Raw genomic sequence first — 6,155 nt, forward strand, 5'->3', positions numbered from 1 at the left:
AAACATGCTTGCCTATTAATATATAGATAGATAGATAATGAAAGAAAACTGAAGAAAACAAATTATTAAATGAAAATTTAAAATATTTTTCACGACAAAGACAAAATGTAATTCTACGAAATGCTGACCCTAAATCAAAACATGGCAGCTGGTTATCCTGTATACCATTGAAGAAATTAAATTTAGACATGTAACCCCAAGAATTTAGGGATTCCCTGGCACTGAGATATGGTCGGACACCGATCCATTTACCAACCAAATGTGATGGCTGTGGGAAAGAATTTAATACAGACCTTATATGTCTTGTAGGTGGCCTAATTATAAAACGACACAATGAAATTAGAGATGCTTTAGGAAACATTATGGAACAGGCATGGGGGAATTGTATCAAAGAGCCCCTTATAGTAGAGAATGGAAATGCAAACGGGCCTGCAATTAAAGCTGACTTGGCATGTAGAGGGGTATGGGAGACACAGAGGGGATGCATTATATGATATCCGTGTCGTAGACACTGATGCTCCCTCATATAATAATTAATATATATATAGGATTGTAAAATTATAACTGGTGAAGGTACATCTTAAATTGAAGAGTTAGAAAATAAATCACATTATGTGTTTCGGTCGAGTAGTACAGTAGGTAAATATTTGCCGATGCTTTATGTGAAAACTTGGCATGCATGCCTTCAATTTGAGACCTCGATCATAAAAATCGATCGGGTAGAAGAGCCAAACGAACTCGGAAAAACCAAATTTAACTTCCATAAGAAATACATGGGGAGCTAATTTCGTTTACGTGTAAGCCGAGTTGGAAAATAGATATGTATATAAGCCGATGCTTGATGGCAAATCTGTGCGTGCATACCTTCAATTTGAGACATCAATAATAAAAATCGGTCGGGAAGAAGAGCCATACGAACTCGGAAAAGAAAACACAAATTTAACTCCCATAAGAAATACATGGGGAGCCAATTTTGTTTACGTATACGCCGAGTGGGTTTATAGATAAATATATGCCGATGCTTGATGGCGAATTTGTGCGGGCATACCTTCAATTTGAGACCTCAATAAAAAAATCGGTCGGGTAGAAGAGCCAAACGAACTCGTAAAAGAAAACCCAAATTTAATTCCCATAAGAAATAGGTACATGGGGAGCCAATTTCGTTTACGTATACGCCGATTGGGTTTATAGATAAATATATGCCGCTGCTTGATGGCAAATCTGTGCATGCATACCTTCAATTTGAGACCTCAATCATGAAAATCGGTCGGGTAGAAGAGCCAAACGAACTCGGAAAAGAAAACCCAAATTTAACTCCCATAAGAAATACATGGGGAGCAGATTTCGTTTACACGTATACGCCGAGTTGGTTAATGAATAAATATAAATGCCGATGTTTGATGGCAAGTCTGTGCGTGCACACCTTCAATTTGAGACCTCAATCATGAAAAACGGTCCGGTAAAAGAGCCAAACGAACTCTGAAAAGAAAACCCAAGTTTTTTAAATATAAGATTCGCCTTTCCCCCTTTTTTCTTTATACCGGAAGAAGCACATAGGGGACGGTAGGGGACTTTTAGGATATGGTCAAGGATATCATAAAGAACATCTGTGCCAAAATTCAGCTTTATATCTCGCATTTCCGGGTTTCCATGATTTTTTACCTAGATTGACTGGGCTATAAGGAATATATTATGAGGATTATTCCTGCTTCAATACTGACCAAGGACTCTTACTCCATGGGCATTCAAAGTTATCAGTTAAATATTGATTGGTCTCTATTGCAGCCTTAAGAAAAATAATTGATGATACAAAGGAAGTTCAATACTAAATCTTAAGGTGCACCGCCAATAATATAATAATTAAAAACATATATATTGGCCTTTTTGTACCTTCAATTTTAGCATCTATCTATCTATCTATATATTAATAGGCAAGCATGTTTCTTTAAAACCTTTTTTCTCAGCTCGTGTGCATCGCAGAGAAAATCTACGCATACGGTTAGAAAGATATTTTTCTGTAGGTGTGCAGAAACCCTTTAAAAATTAAAATAGGCTCAGAAATAAGCACAAAACATGAATTTGAAATTTTAATAAAATTAACATAGGCTTTATGGGTTGTCATGCTGGTGACAAAATAACAACGAAATATAAACAGAAAATCAAAACAAATAGAAGAAATGCCAATCACATGTTTTATTTACAGTGTGGGGTGAAAATAGAGAAGTCTGTACATTATATATTTTTGGTCGAGTTTCGACCACTGGACGACCTCTAGTACTTATTTAATACGCAAGCAGGTTTTTTGTGACAATTACTCCTCTGAAACTACTGAACCGATTGACGTGTTTTTGGTGTCATTGGAAAGAGCGTAACGTGAAGTTGTGCAGGAAACTTTCTTTTTAGGGAAATAATTAGAGAGTGAGGCATGGGGACCGTTTAAAGTTTCGTATTTCTCCATACGATTAACATGGAAAAAACATTGTTTTGAAACTACAGCTGTTGTCAGAAATGCTGTTCTGCCATTTAATTTAATTTGTTTATAAAGATAACTGTTTCTTGGTGCCATGTGGTAAATGAATTATACTTTTGCATATATTTTAAATGCTATACATTATATAAAATGATAGTACTGTAATAAATTAAGAGATCCTAATTTAAATAATCAATAAAGCAGGATTGAGCTTTTGCCTATATGTTTCCTGGTAAGTGTGTTGTAACTGTTTCTCATAGTATATTATATTATCTTATAAGTAAAACCGAATTATTCTTTTCTGCATTCTCACCCCGTAGCGAAGCACGGGCAGAGCAACTAGTTACATTAAATTTGTCAACATCTCCAATATAAGTTCTAATACAAAATACAAGAATGTTAGATTCTATATTCACTGCCTCTGTATTGCATTAATCTAGGCTGTCTCCCAAGTAAAAAAAAAAAAAAAAACTAAAAGCCCATGTAAATTATTTTATTTATGATTTTTATAGTAAATTATTCTTGTTATTTGTTTGATTTTATGTAGTATAGACCCCCATGTTAAAGTTGTAGCCAGGTTTTTAATAAAAATTTGTCTTAGTTGGTGTGAGCCACCTACAGATTGCGCTGATCTAAATTACTGATTTCTGCCGATTACATGATGGTTTTTACCACGATTACTAGAAAAATACCGGTATGGATCATAAACATAAACAAATGACGTTGTTGGCCCGCGAATCCTATACTAATTGTAACGAGTTATTTTTCCTAGGGGGGTAAATATTTGCTATTTGACCGCGCACCTATTGCTGGCATCAGCAAGCGGCGGCGGCGGCGAAGCTAGCGAGCGCCCTTTGACCCGGCTTATCAGTGCCGATAAGCCTGGGATATCCTAGTTTCTCAGGACAGTCTAGGACAGGGACATTCTAGTCGTGGATCCCGGGCAGTGAAGAGCGAGCGTTTGTCGAGTGAGACGTGGAGTGTTTTGGTGACATCGGTGTCGTGTGAGATTGGTGCTCAAGGAGTGAGTGTCGGCATTCAAGTTGGGTAGTGAGACAGTGACCCACTTGTGGTGAGTGGACGACGTTTTATTATATTTTGGTTTAAGAGAGTTAGAGAGTTAGAGTTGTAACCGTGCTGGTCAAAGCCTGACGGTAGTTAAGATTTATTTACAGGTGTCAGGAATAAAAGTATATTCCTGATGGTTCTGGGCAGGTGCTAGAGCGCAAATAATATAATTTATTGACTGTAGTAGATATTATTTTGCGTTGTACCTAGAGTTAGTTATATTACTAATAACTCTGAGGCCCGACAAACCTAGGCTGCACGATTTAGCGTGCGTAGTTGGAAGCACGAGGCCAGTAGGCTAGTAGCTAGTTTTATTGGCCTCTTAACAGAAGCCCGGCTAAGCAATATAACGTTGATATAGTAGCAGTAGTGGTAGTAGCAGTAGGGTTGGTATTGATTAATCATTTAATTATTTTAATTTAACCTGAACAGCTTGCTTAATCCAACACGTTAGCTTGGTAGCTTGGATAGCGGAGTACCGGCTATCAGATAATATATTTATCTAGTGTTTGGAACGTAGTTAATATTTATTTATCTGCTACTAAGTAGCTCAACATTTTAATAGTGCAATCGCCATTTAGTTTTGCTTGTTTGGCTTGGTATTTATTGAGACCAGCTACTAGTGGTGTAGTCACTCTACCTGTAGTGTACTTGTATATTATTATGTGGTACGATTATTAAAGTGAACTGTTTGATTCTTAGCTTGGGCATTAGAGTTGTGTATTGGATTATAGTGGCCTAGTAGACCCCGCCTGGTGATAACACGCGTTGTGGTTTTTATTGGCAAGTCGTCGTGTAACTCACCGTGTTTTAGGCACTCTGGGCTTAACTATTGGATAGTTAGGACGAAGCCCGAGTTGCGTAGTCAGCAACGACCCCCTAGGAGAGTGGAGAATCGGCGTAGGCCTGGTAGTGATTATTGCACGTTTGTTTTTGGTGACTTGTTTTTGACTTGTTCACAGTGCCCGTGTATGAGCCAGTCCTATACCGGTTAGACCCGGCTTTTGGCCTAGTGGTTTCCCTGACCTTATCGCAGACCCTGGAACTTTACCCAGCCATTGTAGGCTGAGCTATCCCCGGCAAACGGTTGCGACTGCACTGCACTTTTACTTGTAATATTTTTCCAGTGCAGAAAATCTCGTCGCATAATAGCATTGAACATATGATTTGGCAGTTCCATTTAAGCAATGTTAAATAATGTTTATTTTCGGGCCAAAAACGTCATTTGTTTATGTTTATGATCCATGTGGTTTTTACCAAGTCAAACTGATAGCATGATTTTATTATGAGCTATAGCAACTGTTGTGACCCAGCGTAGTAGTTCACAAGGCCACACTAAAAAAACTTATCATGGTGGAAGGAAAATACATACCTATTACCTTATTACCTCCTCCTTGGCTTGATACCAGCATAGGCTGGTTGGGCTGCGTCAACTATTTGCATAAGAATAAAAACTAATATTTACAATATTTACAGACTTCCATTTAGTCAAATTAAACTTAATGGCGGTGGATTTAAAGTCCCGTGAGGTCGTCCTCAAAGAACTCCTTAAGCGAGTGGTAAAGGAGGTAAAAATATAGCCTAGCTTTTAGCCAACACTTTAACCTGGCTTGAAACTGATTTTTGTTTAAATCCCTAACTGCAACCGGCAACTTATTGGTCAGTCTGAGGGCCATGACCGGGAAAGCATCCTTTGTCCTACTGAGCCTGCAATAGGGCTAGGGTACATCAATGTGGTATTTGCGCCTGGTGTTGTGCGCATGCACCTGCTGCCTGGTGGTGAAGGTATGCACATTGGAGTGTACGTAGCTGATATATTGAAGTATGTAGTTGCTGTGTATGGTAAGTATGCCCAAGTCAACAAAAATAGGCTTGCAATGTTCCTGTCGCCCACTGCCAGTCATGATTCTCAGAGCTTTCTTCTGCAGTTTAAGGATTCTGGAGACATTGGATGCATGACCCCATAGCTGAAGACCAAGTGACGTGACTATGGAATAACGCGTGGTAAACCACAACTAGGTAAGCTTTATCAACTAGTCTTGTTAGTTTCCTGAGAAGATGTGTTACTCTTGATAATTTCTTTGCCACGTGTTATCCACATGATCTTTCCAACTCAGCTTTGGGTCTATCGTAAAGCCCAGTAGATTTACCCTATCAACGTCCTGAGCCAAGTTTGACTGAAGTGAACACAGGATTTTTTGTGTCTTGTCTTGGTTGAGTTTTAATTTGTTTGTCTCAAACCAATCTTTTGCTGCCCTAAGCATCACTTCAGCTCTTTCTGAAGCTGTTCCTGGATTGTCACCAACAGAAATTAGGGTAGTGTCATCAGCAAACCTGAGTGCATTGCCACCTAGTTCAAGGTCGTTTATGGCTATCAGAAAGAGGACAGGTCCCACAACCGATCCCTGAGGCACCCCGTGAGGAACATTGAGAGCTCGGGACTTAGCTCCGGCTATTGAGACGACCTGCTGTTGGTTCCCCAAATATGTGACAAAGGTGTCGTAAACTACACCGCACAGCCCATATTTATTTAATTTGGCAAGGAGAATGTCATGTGAGACGCAATCGAATGCCTTGCCAAGTCACATAATGTCAAGGCAACAGTGTTGGTGTCCTC

Source organism: Macrosteles quadrilineatus, unplaced genomic scaffold (assembly GCF_028750875.1).
Source record: "Macrosteles quadrilineatus isolate MER2022 unplaced genomic scaffold, UCM_ALF_1.0 Scaffold_6__1_contigs__length_79288215, whole genome shotgun sequence".
Taxonomy (NCBI): Eukaryota; Metazoa; Arthropoda; class Insecta; order Hemiptera; family Cicadellidae; genus Macrosteles; species Macrosteles quadrilineatus.